Source organism: Pelophylax lessonae (assembly GCF_965119305.1).
Source record: "Pelophylax lessonae genome assembly, chromosome: 4".
Taxonomy (NCBI): domain Eukaryota; kingdom Metazoa; phylum Chordata; class Amphibia; order Anura; family Ranidae; genus Pelophylax; species Pelophylax lessonae.
This window is the reverse complement of record NC_138771.1, coordinates 585,368,357-585,386,930: the sequence shown is the minus strand read 5'-3', so window position 1 is coordinate 585,386,930 and position 18,574 is coordinate 585,368,357. Positions and strand designations below refer to the sequence as shown.

General features: G+C 45.6%; 1 protein-coding gene across 1 annotated transcript in view; it reads right to left on the bottom strand.

The window, feature by feature from the left end:
* Nucleotides 1-18,574, bottom strand: part of LPAR2 (lysophosphatidic acid receptor 2) — a 133,029-nt gene that overhangs the window by 101,805 nt on the left and 12,650 nt on the right. The window lies entirely within an intron of this gene.

The following is an 18,574-nucleotide window of genomic DNA, read 5'->3' as shown; positions in this document are numbered from 1 at the left end:
ACCTTATTTTGGATGCTAACACTTTAGCGTAGGGTTGCGCCGATCCTGGATTTTTATCAGCAAGTACAAGTACCGATACTTTCAGTCAAGCACACGCCAATACCGAATATCACCTTTGCAGTGTGATTTGAGCCAATACAAATTGAGTGCAATAGCACTGCAAAGAATCGCGTGTGATTCGAACAGGAATGCGGTGCCATTGCTGTCCGAATCACATGTTTCCTGCAGCGCTCCTGTGTGAACCCAGGCTGAAGTCACTATGACAAGCCTGGGTTCGCAAAGAAGCAGTGCAGGAAACCAGATGCGATTCGGACAGGAATTGCACCGCATTCCTGTTGAAATCGCAAGCCATTCTTTGCAGTGCGATTCAAACCCATTCATTTTGTAGGAGCTCAAATCACACCGCGAAGGTATTGGTTTCCGGGATCTGAGCGTTTTTACAACTATGAGTACTTGTTAAAGTACGCTATCGGCACTGATACCGTGCTACTTTGATCTTCAGCTTTAGGTAATTCTTTCACATTCAGAGGTCCCTGCGGCAATTCCTTGGGTCACGGGAGCAGCCCACACATCATCCTGGTGTCCCATGGAAATACTACCAATGGTTTACATAATATACATAACAGTGGAAAAGTATCTACCTAAGGTTCCAGAGCCATCATTCTACCAAAAACTGAATTTCTAACCTTCCCTTTATTTATTCAATAGCTAAAAATATTTTCACTAAGGCTACATTCACACCTGAGCGTAGCGTTTCCGCGCGTTTTTTTACAGCGATTTTACCGCGATTTACAGGCGTTTTTTGTGCAGGCGTTTTTAGATTGAATAGAGACCAATGGAAAACGCCTGTAATCTGCCCAAAAAGAGGCTCATGTACTTTTTTGAGCGTTGGGCGTTTTGCTCACAGCGACAAAACGCTCAGATGTGAACAGGGGCCATTGAAATGAATAGGATTTGTCTTGTTGGGCGTTTTGAGAGCTGATCCTAGAGCAGAAAAACTCCCCCAAAACGCCCCAAAATGCCTACATGTGAACGGAGCCTTATGCCCCGTACACACGCATCGATTATTGGCCAGGAATTTTCGGCCAACGTCCGATCGGCCGATTTTCAGCTTGTTAGTATGATGCTTTCGACAACCGACTCCGACTTTTCGGCCGAAAAAAATGTGGTGTGCAGGCTATAAAATGTTTGTTGGCCGTCAACACAACGGCCGATTTTCCGTCAGTCAGTACAGATTTCGGCAGACAAAAATCTGATAATGAAGACTGGGCATGCTCAGAGAAGAAAAAACACAGGAAAAGTAAACCATCACTTCTGAAGTTGGTTTTTGTTGGCCAAGAAAAATCGTGCACAGTCTAGGCACATTCCAACCAACAAAACACAACTTGGACAAAAGTCGGACGATCGGTCGGCCGATAATCGTTGCGTGTGTACTAGGCTTAAGGCTCCATGTACACGGGACGCTGGAAATGGCCGTTTAGGAGCAGTTGGGCGTTTTTTTCAGAAGCCCCTGAACCCACCTACATGTTATCTTATCTATCCATGTATACATGGTCGTTTACAGTCATTTGCAGGCAGTTGCGTTCAGGGATGTTTTTTAGAACGCAATTATTTGCGTTCGAACGTGTGTTTCCCGGCGTATCAAACGCAAAAACGAGACCGAACACGTCCGAACGCGTTTAGCGTTCGCGTTTTTCCATTTTAAAGGGGAATAATTTTTTTGACCTCTAGGAACGGTTCTAAACGCAAACGCCCGCAAACGCGGGTACAAACGCGACCGAACGGATGTTTCAAACGTCCTAAAAATTCCAGCATTCAAAGGGACTTTTAACAACGTCCCGTGTACATGGAGCCTAAATGTTGGGGTCAATCGAAGGGTTAGAATAAGTGTAGAGGTCAGGTCAAGGGATGAACACTTTTGGTGCAGAAAGCCAACATTCTGTAAAGATCAATCCCAAACTTCTCTTTGGAGTTCAAATGCCCATTCTGAGGACATAACCCGACCTCTAATCTCTATGGCCCACTGTTCTCCGAGACTAATCTGCCCTCCTATGGCTACCATTGAAGTCATTTACGCAATGTGGTATTCCTTATCAAAAATAACTTTACTTTCCCTTCTTCCCGATTTACAAACAATACCAGATAACAATATTACTCAGTTACTGGTTAATCCAAACCAGGCCAAAGTTATCAAGTTTTACAGCCAGGAAATAATAAAAGATCAGGACAAATCCTTGACAGCAGGGAGGAAGAATTAGAGGCTTAAGAAGCCATCGTATAAAACCAAAAGCCGTCCAAAGCATAGGAATGTGCAGAATAAGTGCCAGTAAGTCATGCTCAGCCCATCTTTGAGAAACGCACAACTCCACAAAATCTCCTGACCTACTATAAAAACAAGTATCGTATAACTAAAACCAGACCTAGATCTCTGTCTCTTGTGTTTATCCAACTGACCACCGCTGATATTAACAATAACACGAGGCCAAGCTAAGACAACATTCATATCTGATGCTCCTCAACTCCTTCAACAGCCCTGACCAAGGACAGCAGATAAGCCCAGCCAAGCTGGCCGTCTACCAGTATTCAAATTCAAAATTGATGTTTGATTCTGAATTTGAAGGACGGAAGATGTTTCTTGAGCAAACAATAATCTGATTGTGAGAGCGATTTTGGTTCAGGAAAAATCACAACCTGTTTAATACATCTGGGATTCTATTCAAGTCTACCTAAGGTTCCAGCGCCATCAGTCTAACATTTAAAAAGGAGAAAAAAAAAAAAAAACTGACAGAATTTCTAACCTTCTCTTTAATTAATGGCTAAAAAAAAAAAAAAAAGAAGAAGTTTTAGCTAAATGTTATGGTCAGTAGAAGGGTTCAGTTGGGGTTAGAGGTCAGGCCAAGTGGGAAACACTTTTGGTGCAGAAAACCAACGAGCTGTAAAGATCAATTCTAATAACTTTTCTTTGGCTATTCAATTAAACAAACCCTGAGGACACGATCCGACCTCTAATGTGTATGGCCAACTCTTCTCTTTAAGTTCTATTCAAGTCTACCTAAGGTTCCAGGGCCACCAGTCTACAATTTCAAGCAAAAAATCACAACAAAAAAGACAGAATTTCTAACCATATATTTGCAAATGTGTGCAAACTCAAAGCCTGTTTTTACCATGAACTGTTAGACAGGACAATTCGGTTTGTTGCAGGCTAGCTGGTAATTCGAGCTGGGAATTTTTCCTTGTTGTTTGACATCTGTCACCCTTCTATGTGCTCCTTGCTGTTAAGGCAAATTATAGGTTGGGGCAGTTGCTATTTGTTTGTACCATTGGTTAATTGGTGAGGGGGCGCACTGGACACTTTCACTGCCATTGTGCTATTTGCTGGGTTCCAGTGCACCGCTGTGCCTTTAGGAGGGGTGGGCTCCCTCCAGGCATACCTGCCCTCAATCTATACATTTTATATATGTGCTCCTACAATGGAGGCTCTGAAAATTTTGGTTAGGATTGCAGATAATACTGGGGTACCTTGTGGTGGTCTCTGCAGCTAATGCATTTATTTTCAGGCTGGCTGGTAAAGCGAGCTGGGAATTTTGATTTGTTGTTGTTTGACATGCTCCACCCCTCCATGTGCTCCTTGCTGGTAAGGCCAGTTATATGCTCACCGGCCACTTTATTGGGTACAACTTGCTAGTACCAGGTTGTTTTCCCTTCAATCAATGGCTAAAAATTATTTTTTATAGCTAAATGCTATGGTCAGTCTGACAGACTACCCCACTATCAGAATACACAGATCAGCGTTGCAGCCATTGGCCAATTGAGCAGCTTTTATCAGTCAGCAGTTGAACAGATATCAATAAGCAGATCGACTTTTGTTTAAAGTGGATGTAAAGGCACAAGGCTTTTTACCTTCATGGATTCTTTGCATGAAGGTAAAAAACCTTTGGTGTGCAGCATCCCCCCCCCCCCAGCCCCCCTAAAACTTACCCGAGTCCCCTCTTGATCTAGTGAGGTCTACAAGAGCCTTGCCTCTCTGGGGACTCACACTCCTGAATGGCTATTGGGAGCAGTGGGAGCCATCGGCAAACACAGCCAGTGAGCCAATCAGGAGACAAAGGGGGCGGGGCTAAACCACAGCTCCGTGTGTGAATGACCACACAGTGCAGCGGTGCCTCCAGAGCAAGCTGCTTGTTGTGGGGGCACCCAAGGAGGAGCCAGGAGCGCTGGAGTGGCACCCAAGACGAGGAGGATTCGGCCCACTCTGTGCAAAGCCACTGCACAGAGCAGGTAAGTATAAAATGTTTGTTATTTTAATGAAAACAAATTAAAGCTTTAGAGCCGGTTCACATTGCTGCCACTTGTCAGGCGACTTGTCAGCCTGACAAGTCGCGCTCCCTCGCGGTCCATTGACCGCTACAGGACCCGTTCTAGTCTCTACAGGACCCGACTTAGAAAAAGGGTCCTGTACTACTTCGGGGCGACCTCGGAGCGACTTGCATAGACTTCCATTATGTGAAGTCCCTGCAAGTCGCTCCAAAGTCGTGGTGCATTGTAATGCACAAGTCGCCCCCGAAATAGTAAGGAGTTGTGTCGCCCCAGTGTGAACCGACTCTTACAATCCTCTTACCTACAGCAGCTACACATAGATTGGGATTAGGATGGGCCATGCTGAATCAGCCGAATTTCAATCTATGGCCACCCTTAGGCCCCTTTCACACGGGCAGACCGATCCACCCGTCAGTTTTTTAGGTGAACCTGATCGGACCATCCATTGCCTCTACGGAGAGGTTGGCATCTGATCCGCTAAAAAAGATGGATGGGGTTCCATCTTTCTAGCAGAATCGGATTGGATGGCCTTCGAGTGTAAGCAGACACGCGGTCCGCTTACATCGGACCGCCCATAGAGGACAGTGGGCTGTGTATGTGCCCGCTCTGCATGAGCAGAATGAACACAGACAAGCCATCCGCTTGCTCAGTGGAGATCAGCTGGTAGACTCCTGTAAAAGGGACCTTAGTGTATGATGTAAAAACCTTTATAAACATTTTACTATCAAAACTGAATTCTAAGCAAAGTTATAATTATACCGGTCCAGCTTGTACTTATGCATGTCTCATACCTGAAGGTTCACTGGGGAACAATCACTGTGGTATTTGGCCCCACTACAGAGATGGGCAAGCACTGCTGCCATTCACAAGAATGTTTTTTTTTTTTCTTCTCATGAATACAACTTGGTGCTCTCTAGTTGGACGAGCTGGAGAGAAGGGGTGGTGATATCATAATTTTTTCATTTTATCCAATCAGAGAATGCCTTGACCTCATAGAAAAAAAAAATACAAGGCGTTCTGTAAGTGACCCCCCTTTGGTCAGGGTGCAGAGAAGAAGCCACTTGGCACAGGACCCAAAAAATCGTGGCTGTCACTGTAGTAACACCAACTACTACAGTGATTGTCAGCTTCTCCAGCGAACCCTCAGATATGACATTTTCATACTTACATACAAGTTGGACCAAACCAGTCCTGAGATAAACACAACCCTACCAGACAGCCGGAGCCAGGTTAGTGACCAAATGCTCCTCTACTGCAGTTGAGTAATACAGTTAGGTGACCTCCATGACTGGACAGAGTGAAGCTGCAGTTGGGACCGGCTGAATTTTAACCATTTGCAGCCTCTCCTGCTTGAAAGAAATCGATATGTAGCAGGGATGAAACGTTTGCCTACATATGTCCCTCTTTTCCATCTCAGAGAGTTGGAAAATATGTTAGTTATTCTTCTACCTGCAATAAACTGGCATCTATCTATGGACTTGTTCACACAACTGGAGGTTGAGCCGAGGTTCTACTGCCCCTCTGAAAGCCCACCTAGACCCCGCATTGCAGCTTCTCAGGGCTGTACATATGCCCCGGCTTCGATACTTAGCTTTATGGCTGTAGCAAAAATGAAACGGCATGGGCAGGCAGTACTGCCACCATACGCAACCCATTCAAGTGAATGGGGGGGGGGGGGGGGTCGTACTGTAACTGCCCTGCAAAGTGTGCATTTCATTTGTGGTGCAGTGGGTTGGCATTAAAGCAGATGACAAGGAGCAAGGAGGCAACATATCTCCTCCTTAGCTTGCCTGTCAACTACCCCCTGAAAAGAGATCGCTTTTAGAGGGGTGGCAGTATAAACACATGTGCGAACAAACCCTATCATCCCGGCCCTTCCCCAACTCAGCCAAGCTTGCAGATCTGTATTCTCGGTGGTTGAAAAGTACTGGCATATCCAACCAGGGACTAGATGCTGACCCAAAATGCCGACGTGATTCAACCATCTTTGTGATCAGGTCTCTAAAGCAAATGATCACCTTATACAACTGTCTGTGTAGGTACACGGCTTGCATCCTTTGTTAAGGAATGGGAGAACAGTATTAATAATCTGCAGTGTATTGGATTATTCAATTAAATCCTGTCGTGCTGATAACAATCAGTAATGGTGACAATCAGCTGCACTCACCACAGGGGTACAGGTTGAGTACACATTAACTCTTATTCAGAATGAGATTGGTGGACCCCTGAGCACCGCAGGGAGTCTTTTTAGTCTAAGCTGGAGACTGTTCCTGCTTCCATCCCCCATTTCTGGCTCCTGCTGGGGTCTCACTATGGCCTGTCTCCAGTTTTATTAAATGCAGAATAAAGAAAGAGTGAAGGTGTTGTCCACAGCAACAAAAACTAAGCTGTACTCAACCACTGAATAATCAGTCAAAAAATAAAAACGGAATTTCTACCATGAGAGCTACACGATGACTACTAAAGAATCTCCGGGCTGTTCAGGAAATCAGAAATACTGGATATAAACAGTGCACAGTAGGCAAGAACACAACACATGTCTTGTAGGATGCGTATTGTCTGTCTGTGATCTCAAAGAAGATTTAGGAAGCCAAGTAGGGTCTTTGCTAGACCCCGACACATAGGGCACATGTCCAAGGTCTTCTACTGAGACCTTTGAGATATAAAAATGATACATTCTGTGTATTAGGGCCAGATCACACTGGAAAAACAGATCGGAAAATGCACGTTCCATAATTGTATCCCGCACAACACCCAAAACGTGCTACCCTTGCAAGATGCAGGCAGGTGCCTTTAATTGTTAAGTGTACCCCAAATTTGTGGTCACATGGTACAGCATGGTACAGCAGATTCGTAAAAGTAGCGCTTGCACTTTTTTTGCACGCTCCTGTGCATTTGGCAACCCATTGAAATTAATGGGCCGTGAAAACCGACACACGAGTGTTCCAGTGTGAACCGATCTTTATACATTTTGAAACGTATCTACTGTTCATTCCACCTATTCATTATTTTGCAGTCATAATGTGACGTTAAAGTTTTCAATTTGTGTTCAGTTTAAAAGATAGAATTAGTCTTAGATCTGAGCCAAAGTGGTCATCATGGTATCTTACCAGACCCTCAACATTTTTTGAGTGCCGAGAGGTTCCCTTGGTTTATTAGGACCCTAGAAATGCCCTCTGGAGCTACATGATTTTCCATCCCAGTACAAGCAACAGGCCGCTTGTCATTAGCATCACCATGCAGGACTTGTCTTTATCATAGGGCCACTGGCTCCGTTCTTCTGATTAATCTCAGAGATCTACAGGGGGGAAGCATGGCTGGTGCTCCACATATAACCATATACAGCTCTAGATCCCAAAAACCCAAAATCTGGCCACACAAGGTTAGAATGTAATTAAAAAATTATTACTTTTTCAAATGTTCACTCGATCTAATGGTCAATGGAGGGGGGGTCAAAAGGACAATCACTCACTTTTGACCATAGCGACAAGAAAAATCTAAGTTGAAGAATAGAAATTCTAATTATTATTGTGGTCCTCGTTTCTTATTGTAACATGCACATGCTCAGATAAGATTCATACAGGTATAAAGAAATGAAATTCCTAAACACTTCGACACAAACACATATTTAGTTATCCAAAGGAAGATTCGAAATTTTGTCAATGTTTCACTGCAGTCTGCGCCTTCCTTTCCCGGTGACAACTGTAGAGGTATAATGCTACCCTTCTGGCAATGTGCTGAGGTTACTTGTGTACAGTGCCGAGAGAAAATGTACAAGAGCTGCTTACGTCCTGGCAATAAACTACACTAGGTGGCAACAGTCGCCTGCATCCTAGCAACGGAGAATGCTATGAGGCAATCGCCACCTGCATCCTGGCAACAAAGAAAGCTAGGAGGCAATCGCCACCTGCATCCTAGCAACAAGGAAAACTAGGAGGCAATAGCTGCCAGCGTCCTAGCAACAAAGATTGCTAGGAGGCAATAGATGTCAACGTTCTAGCAACAAAGAATGCTAGGAGGCAATAGCCATCAGCAACCTAGCAACAAAGAATTCTAGGAGGCAAAAGCTTCCAGTGTCCTAGCAACAAAGAATGCTAAGAGGCGATAGCTGCCAGTGTCTTAGCAACAAAGAATGCTAGAGGTCAATAGCTGCCAGCGTCCTAGCAACATGGAATGTTATGAGCCAATAGCTGCCAGCATCCTAGCAACAAAGAATGCTAGAAGGCAATAGTTGCCAGCGACCTAGCAACAAAAAATGCGAAGAGGCAATAGCTGCCAGCGTACTAGCAATAAATTATGCTAGGCAGCAACAGCCACTTGCAACTAGCATCCTAGCAAAGTATTCTAGGAAGCAATGGCTGCCTACATCCTCGCAACCAATACACCGCATTAACGCAGTACAATTTTTTGCATGTAAATGTTACACAACTGTTACATGTGTACAGCATTGGGATAACTTAATATGTAACATCTTGCTTCCCAGCAAGTTCCTGCATTTTGCATTGTAAAACTCAGTACACCTGAGCATGTGCATGAGCCCTTACACTGGCCCTACACCTATAGAATTTTATTCAAACGTTTGCACAAAAAGTATAAAAATGTCTCATCCAAACATGCAATGGGGCCTTCGACAAGTACCCATCAATGATTTTTATAGAATGGGCATTCTGCTCTTGGATTAACTTTAACAAATGCATTTTTCTCGGCCGGGAGTGAATTCAACTACTAGAAATCCGTTCATTCCCATTAGATTCTATAAAAATTTTCCACTCTTGTCCTTCCATTTGTTTTTGCTCATCCAATAATTAATGGGGACGATTTACCAATCGAACGAATGTTCTGAAAATACAATTTCCTAACAAAATTCCACAGGTGTAAAAGCTGGCCGTAGAGGAGTCAAAATTTTGATCCACGTGTGGCCGATAAACTTCTGTTGAATTATAATGTTGGAAAAATTTTCTCGATCAGCTCCTGCAGCCAATCGGCCAAAGTTGCTGATCAATGTGTTCCGTCATAAAGGAGGATTCCTCTGTCTACCTCGCTTGTGTGGATGGAGGAATCTGTTCAGTTATTTTTCATTCAACAAAAAATCTGAGCAAAATAAAAAAAGGGGGGGGGGATCGCTTAAGAATAGGAAATTTCTACTGAATAAGGCCAGCGGAGATGCAAATGAGGATCTCTAGCTGCTTGCCGGAGTTTCCCCTAATACCGAGCGTGGGATGGACTCGAAGCATCATGGTAATGTTGTTCACTGCTAACGAGCCCCCCCCAGGCAATGTATGTGGAAGTCTTTGATGTGCCTGCACTCTGTGCTGTGTGTGTGTATTCAAAGCAATAACCAGGAACAAATGAAATTGTTTACATGAGAACTTCCATTAACAGCAGATGGTGAGCAGACAAATGTGGGAGGGGCAGTGACACCTATACCCTGCTGTGTAGATGGATGGTAATAGATACTCCCTCAATCACCATTTAACCAGAAGATCAAGGCGGCCTGGGCATGCTGGGACATATGGTTCCACAACAGCTGGGGATGGAGATACCAGAAGCTAACAGATCTCAGCAAATAGCGATCGGACTTGTTTGAAAATTCTGTCTGACGTCCTCTGATTTCCCAGAGAGGTGTCTGCCTCCCCCCCCCCCTCACTCACTATAGAATACCGCCCCCCCCCTCACTCACTATAGAATATTTAAAGGCTGAATAACTGGCCAATCAATCTATCATATTGCATTAACACAACAAACATTGCATTCATGCTATACAGCAGCATTCATTCTCAATGGCACCCCAATACACTCTGCAGATGTGTTGTGGTATGTGAACACAGGCCACGCATGCGCCATTATTGGTGCATTGTCAATGTGTTCATTTTAAATGAGCTGCCTTAGCGCAAAGCACACTGACACTGCAATCCATGATAGTGTGAATAAGCCCTTAGGCCCCTTTCACACAGGGAGTCTGTCAGGCGGACTCCGTTTTTCTCATCGGGGCATCGATCTGCTGATCCCCCGCTGAGCAGGCGGATGGCACCTCTGTCTCCACGCTGTGTGCGGAGACAGAGCTGTCAGGCCCCTATTCTTCTCTATGGGGGAATCAGATGAGAACGGACTGTCTGTCCATTCTCATGCGATCCGATCTGCCAGACGGATGGAAAATAGGGTTTCCATCCGTCCGGATTTGACGGATCGAATAGAGATGCATGGGGCATCTGTTCAGATCCGTCTGAACGGTCCGCACGCAGGTACCTTGCGGGGAGACTGACAGGCACAGAGTTGCGGTGTCCTTAGCTGTCTGTCTGTCGTAGGGCGGACCGAAGGCCATCCGTGAGGGAGAGGGGAAGAAGGTTCTTGCTGATGCGCCTGTCTTGATCTTTGGAAATGTAAGTGCATTTGATTAGTCATGTGGCATGTGATTTAATAAACGTTATTATGCGAGGTCAGCCATGCGCTGTTTGTCTCCTTTCTGCAGCTGTTGGATCTAAACGGCCAGCCTGTGTGAAAGGGGCCTTATTGTCACAGTGTTAAGGCCCCTTTTACAGTCCTGCGATTTTGGACTGCAAAGTCGCATGACACGTCGTACCCCATGATTTCCAATGAGTACCATTCATACCTGTGTGACCTTAAGTCGCAGCAACAGCGAGTTTAGGTGCATAGAACTCAAGATTACACATGCGTTGCTTCAAGTCATGCGACTTTCAGGTTGTACAAGTGTGAAAGGGGCCTAATCTTTCAGACTCTCCCCCTATGAAGTTCTACATCTAATGAATAGTAAGTTGAAGGCCTCATGCACACTGCAGCTCAATGAAGCTTCTCCTACAGGCGTTTCAATGTTAGGCCCCTTTCACACATGCTGTCCGTTTGTCCGTTTTTCATCCATCCGTTGACGGATGAAAAAGGGACAACAATGTATCTCTATGTAAAAACGGATGACAATGGATGATCATCAGATAACAACTGACGAACAACAAATGAAAAACTAATGGAGAATGGATACATTTTGACGTGACTGAACTGATGAACGGACCGTATGTGTGAAAGGGGCCTAAAGCCCCGTACACACGTACCGATCGTCGGCCGAAAAGCTTCGGCCGACGACCGATCTGCCGATTGTAGGCTTGTTAGTATGATGCCTCCGACAGCCGACAGCGCACATTCGGCCGAAAATAATCTGTCATGCAAGCATTAAAATTTTTGTATGCCGACACCAGAGCGGCCGATTGTTCGCCAGTCAGTACAGAATTCGGCCGACAGACCGCAGATTTGCAAGACTGGGCATGCTCAGAAAAGAAAAACACAGGGAAAGTTAACCATCACATGACATCACTTCTGCAGTCGGCTGTAGTCGGCAGACAAAATTCTTGTGCAGTCTTTTGCACTTTTCAACAGACACCGACAGCCCTGGACAAAAGACGGCCGATCTGTCGGCCGACGATCGGTACGTGTGTACGGGGCTTTAGTCTATGTGCACACTATAGGAATTTTCAGGAGTTTGGTGGCTGCAGGCAGAAAAAAATAAATAAAAATCATGACTTGTGCGTTCAGGAGAGGAGCTTTTGAGGATATACAACACTGAAAAGTGAAAAAAAACATGCATAAACGCTCATTAGTGCGCATTAGCACGTGATAATGCATTCTAATCGGCAGCATTCAATAATACCATGCGCAGGAATGCACGTTAAAGCATTTTTACTGCGTTTGATTCTGTAAAAAGTGTAGCTCAAAAAACTTTTTCAAGCTTCTCAATGTGCATGCGGCCTAATGAATAGTACATACCATGGCTTCAGAATGAGAGGAAAAGGGATGACAGAAATATGCCCCCTTTTCCTCAGGGGAGAGTGGCGGGAAGGAGGTCAAAAGTAGGTCAGCTGGTTTTCCCTCCTTTTTTCCTCAGGGAAAAAGGGCGGGAAGGGTAAGCTATTCTCCTGAGGAAGTCAGTTGTAGAGTAGGAGGTCACGTGGCTTGGTGGGTGATAGGTGTCACCTGCAGGGGTTTCGTCACAGCGGGGCTCATTTTCCTCAGAAGGCATATCTGTGGTGTTCCCCATCCCTCCCTCCCTCCCTCCGCTTTTTGTCGCGGCTATTGTTATATGGTGGGTCACCTTTGTAGTTAACCACTTGCCGACTGCCAGCAGTAATCATACTGCAGCAGTGCGGCTCCCCTGGGTCCAGCGTTGTAGACCTACGTCGCTGGACTCCTAGTGGTCTCAGCGGCGCGTGCGCACCACTGGAGGCTCGCTCCTGCTGTGTTTAGATACATCGCCGATCAGCGCCTCTCTTCCCCGATCGTCAGGGAAAGTGTGAGAAGACCCGCCTGCATATGTAAACAAAGCAGGCGGATCTTCTCAGTGACAGACAGGGAGAGACCACAGGATTCAGCATAGCTGAACCTGCGATCTCTGTCTGTGTCACAGAACCCCCTCCCCCACACGTCAGTAAGCATGAGGCTCACATTTAAACCTTTGATCACCCATAGAGTTAACCCCTTCCCTGCCAGTGTCATTATTACAGTAACAGTGCATATTTTTAGCACTGATTACTGTAGTAATGTCACTGGTCCCCCCAAAAGTGTCAAAAATGTCAGTCAGGGGTCCGATCTGTCCGCCGCAATGTCGCAAAAAAAAATCGCAGATCTCCGCCATTACTAGTAAAAAAAAACAACAATAAAAATTACTTAAATCTTTCCCGTAGTTAGTAAACGCGATAACTTTTGTGCAAACCAATCAAAATACGCTTATTGTGATTTTTGTTACCAAAAATATGTAGCAGAAAACAAATTGGCCTAAAATGGTAAAACATTTTGATTTTTACAATTTTTTTGGGGAATGTTATATAGCAGAATGTGAAAAATATTGTTTTTATTTTTCAAAATTGTCGCTATTTTTTTGTTTATAGCGCAAAAATTAGAAATCGCAGAGGTGATCAAATACCAACAAAAGAAAGCTCTATTTGTGGGAAAAAAAGGACATCAATTTTATTTGGGTACAGCATCACACGACCGCGCACAATTGTCCGTTAAAGTAATGCAGTGCCGAATCGCAAAATAGGGCCTGGTCAGGAAGGAGGTCAAATCTTCCAGTCTTAAAGTGGTTAAACAAAGGGGGAAGGTGTTCTTTCTGATCTTACCATGTTATTTTTCCTTTATATTTAGTTGGAAGATTTGAATTTTATCTGGAAATATATTTATTTACGCAGCCTGAGCCCTAGTGGCTGGGTTGTTAAGGCTACATTCACACCTGAGCGTAGCGTTTTTCGCGCGTTTTTTACCGCGATTTTACCGCGATTTTTGCGGCGTTTTTTACCGCGATTTTACCGCGATTTTTGTGCAGGCGTTTTTAGATTGAATAGAGATCAATGGAAAACGCCTGTAATCTGCCCAAAAAGAAGCTCATGTACTTTTTTGAGCGTTGGGCGTTTTGTATACAGCGTCAAAACGCTCAGATGTGAACAGGGGCCATTGAAATGAATAGGATTTGTCTTGTTGGGCGTTTTGAGAGCTGATCCTAGAGCAGAAAAACGCCCCAAAAACGCCCCAAAACGCCTAGATGTGAACGGAGCCTAAGAGTGTGTTTTGTTTATTTATTTAATACATTTTGTTTTTGTATACAAACTTATAGGGTGAAAAAATTGTGATACAAAAGCGTATAAGAGCCGGTTCACACTACCGTGACCAAAGTCGCCTCATAAGGGGCGACTTGTTAGCGCGACTTTCAGGCCCCATTCACACTAGTGCGACTTGTCCCGCGATTTTGGACCGCAAAATCGCATGACAAGTCGTTTTCCATTATTTTCAATGAGCCCCATTCATATCAGTGCGTTTTGAAGTCGCACTGACTTCAAAGTAGTTCCTGCACTACTTTGCCACGATTTTAATGCGTTTTGAGGCATATAGCCTTGCCATTGCTTTCAAAATCGCATCAAAATCGCGTCAAAATCCCACCGCAAAATCGCTGTAAAATTGCGTAGCACTAGTGTGAATGGGGCCTCAGCGTGACTTAGCGCTACTTCAGCGCGACTTGTATGATAGACGACTTTGTATGACTTTGTATTTGGCCAATCAGAATATGATGTGTTGTCATTTCCTCATTGCCCACCAAAAAAAAGTTCTGAAAAATTGTCGTTTTTGATAGAGAGCCAATTATTGAAAAAAAAAAAATTAGATTTCTTTGGATTTAGTGTCTGGGGGGTCTAAAAAGTGTACCTGTGAAGATTCAGCTCTGTAGCATGTCCAGAACCATAAAAAAAAGATAATTTTTCTTAGAATTATTAATAGAGCAGGGTAGTGGCTCCTCTCCTGTCACACCTGGGCGTTTTTTGGGCATTTTTGGAGGCAGGCATGACATCTGAACTTCTGTATAGGGGTATATATACACACACACATATATGTATATATACACATACACACATATAGGTTTTAAAAGGAGCGGAACCATATCCCTGCAAATTATTTAATTAGCGCATGGATAGGGTTCGGCTCCTTTTAAAACCTATATGTGTGTATGTGTATATATACATATATGTGTGTGTGTATATATACCCCTACACAGAAGTTCAGATGTCATGCCTGCCTCCAAAGACGTCCACAAAAAGCCCAATAAACGCCTGAAACGGACTTAGAGGAGACGGGAAGGAAGTGAATATATACTTCCTTCCCGCCTCCTCTAAGTCAGCTCTGCAACGTGTTTTAAAATTTTACCGCGGCAATGTGTGCGTCCCACCTCAGCCCCTCCTCCTCTGAGTCAGCTGTTTGCTAAGTCTTAGAATTTCATCGGACCTTGAAAACTGTCTTGTGCGCATGCGCACCGGGGCTCGCACCAGCTGGGTTATGACATAGCGTCACTGGAAGTGACGAGGTCCGGAATTTTCACGGGTCCGACAAAATTTTAGAACACCGGCCCTTGCACTACATAGTTGAAGGTAAATCTAAAGGAAAACCAACAACAAAAGTTGTATAGTGTGTATCCAGCTTAAGTGACACTTTTTGGGACCAGTGATCAGTGCTAAATAATATGCACTGTAAAGCTGGATACACACTATACAACTTTTGTAGTTAGATTTCCTTTAGATTTACCTTCAACTATGTAGTGCAAGGCCCTGCCTGATTGCATACAAGTTGAAAGTGTTTAGGTCTGACCTCATATTATATGGTTTTGGTAAATCTAAAGGAAAAAATCTAAAGACAATTGTATAGTGTGTATGGCCCATTACTGTATAAATGACACTGGCAGGGAAGGGGTTAACACTGGGGGGTGATCAAGGGGTTAAATGTGTTCCCTAGATGTGCTTACTAACTGTGGGGGGGGGGGGGATTTAACAGAGGCACAGCGAGGTCGGTGACTCGGTTTAGCTGAATTACACAATCTTTCCCTGCCTCTCTGACAGGAGAGCCGTCTTACATTGTTTACATTCCAGGAGGCTCTCCTGTCAGTTTTGCCGAAGATCGCGGGAGGCCGGCAGTGATCGAGCCCGCTCCTCCCGCAGTCTGCCTCCCGATGTGTCTAATCACGAAACCACGTGCACATAATCACGTAGATCTTTGTGATTATGCGCAGCCGAGCCGCACTGCCGCAGTAAATCTGTGTGGGGCGGTCGGCAAGTGGTTAAACTGTGCGCGTGTGCACAGTGTGTTCCCTCCAGATAACCGTATTAGGCCCCTTTCACACAGGGAGTCCATCAGGCGGACACCGTTTTTCTCAACGGGGGATCGATCCGCCGATCCCCCATTGAGCAGGCAGATGGGAGCTCTGTCTCTGCGCTGTGTGCGGAGACAGAGCTGTCAGGTCCCTGCTCTTCTCTATGGGACCGACTGTCCGTTCTCATCCGATCCCATCCGCTGGACAGATGGAAAATAGGGCCCCAGTACAAGAAACCATGAAGGGCCCCTTTCTCTAGTTGCAACTTGCATGGCCCTTTATTACAGTCCCGTCGCGGGACCCTTTCACAAGATCTGCAGTGGGCCCCCTTCCTGCCATCTTGGGCCTCCCCACAGTGGTGGAATGCCAGGGCCCGGTCACAAGTGTGACCTTTGCGATCCTGGAAGTTCACCCACTGGGGTCAGTAGTTTTTATTTTTTGGTATTTTAATTGTATTATTTTTTATCATTTTATTTTATTTTTTTACAGTGTCACTGACTATGACACTGTCCATTCAGAAAAAGGAAGGAGCTGGTAAATTACATATTTACTGACCCATTCCTGGTTCTCTAATGTGACACATCCCCTGCAGCAGCCGGCAGGAGAGGGAAGGGAGCGCAGGGGGGAACCAGGGAAGCACATAGGGGCCCAGAGACAACAGAACACAAGTGAACTGGATAAAAGGAGTGGCGGGGGCAGCATACAGAGGAACCAATCTCCTCCATTTTCCTCCAACAGCTACAGGAGGAAGTAGGAGGACAGTGATTTCTCTACATGCTGCCCCCGCCGCCCCTCCTATCCAGGTGTACAGGGGAGCTGCACATGCCTCCTGGAGCATGGGGGCTGGCTGCAATTGCAACCCCTGCAACCCCTGTAGTTACGCCTCTGCCCTGGATGCAGGTAGTCTGTGTCCATGGCTGATCAATCAGAATACTTTATTCTGATTATTATTATTATTATTATTATACAAGATGTATATATAGCGCAGTCTGCACAGCGCTTTACAACATGAGGGCAGACAGTACAGTTAATTACAGGAGGAATCAGAGGGCCCTGCTCATTAGAGCTTACAATCTAGAAATCCCAAAGAGAAATGATTATCTGCAGGTTATGGCTGCATGTCTGATTGCACGTTACCAGCCGCAAATAACTATGGGCGCTGTCAGCCTTCCTGTAAATGCGATTCCTGTCCGCTGCTAATCCCAGGGAGATCCGTTAATCTTCTGCGGGTAATTATAGAGGGCCCCATTTGCAAGTGAGAATGGGGCCCTAAACATACATAAAATGATTCTCTACTATAGTAATAAACTCTCCTTGTGTGATGGCATAAAAAAAAAAACAGTTGCTGGTAGAAGTTTTGGAGGCCTCTAGAAGGTGCCCTTGGCTGACCTCGGGGGTGATGCTGCGATTCCTCCTCAAAGTGTGGCGACAGGCGGCTGTCTTGGCCGGTTCCCCCCTGACGTCATGGCTTTCAGCCCAGACACTCGCAGAGATCAGAACTCGCTCTGTAGCGAAGTTTAAGCAAAGTCATCGTCAGCTTCAGAGCCAATCCAGGAACAAAAGAGCGGTCAGTGGGGAGACCCCCAGGCAAACTTTGGATGCACTTCCCACATTCTAGAAACTCTGAGAACATCAAATCTAATTAGAGGATTGCTTCTCCTCTGTGCCAGACATAGGGAGATCATGATAAGGAGATGGTGAGAAGGTGAAGTGTGCGGAACCCCGGACTATGAACATCTCCTATATACGGGTCCTGTTAGTTGAGGGGGTTCTGTTCCCTCCGGCCGCAGTTCGCCCTTCCTGGCATTTTAGTGCGCCTGTGAGTGACAGGACAGCGTCCAGCCCCACCGCCTGCAGCTTGGCAAAGTCTACGGCAGGCTGCAGCCGGATGGGGCTGAGCGCCAGTTCACACATATGCCATGCAGGAACCCTGCGATTCCACTGCGGATTTCCGTATCGCATTCAACTCGCAGGCAGTTCACACTGCCATATGCGAATCGCTGGGGGGGGTGTCAATACATAAGTTAATGACACCCCCAGATCAGTTTGCATATCGCAGTGCGAACTGTCAGTTCAGACATGAATGGGATCACATAGGTGTGAACACACATGCGATCCAAATCTGGTGCAGACCCAAAAAGGGTCCTGTGCGAATTGTCTGAATGCGATGTGAATTCAGCCATACAATCTGTACGGCTGAATTCGCATTGCACAGACATCGCATGCGATTTTCAGAGCAGTGCGCTGCGAGTCACATGTGATGTCTGACATCGCACATATGTGAACCGGGGCTGAGCGCCATACTGAGTGGTACTTGAATTCAGGGTCCTTCAGGAACAAATGTGATGAACCCACAGGATCCTGAACCCCGGTACAGCGCTCAGCCCCCCATCCAGCCCCAGCCTGTCATACACTTTGACAAGCTGCAGGCAGTGGGGCTGGATGCTGCACATGTCACTTACATGCGTAATAAAACGCCAGGAGGGGCGCACTGCAGCTACACGTGTGCAAGGGGCCAGAGGGCTCGTTCACACTACCGGATGGGGGTGTAAAAAACCCACAGTAGTAAGCTATAGTTTTACCACCCCTAAATTGCTCTCCCTTTATCTGCGGGGGGTACACATACCA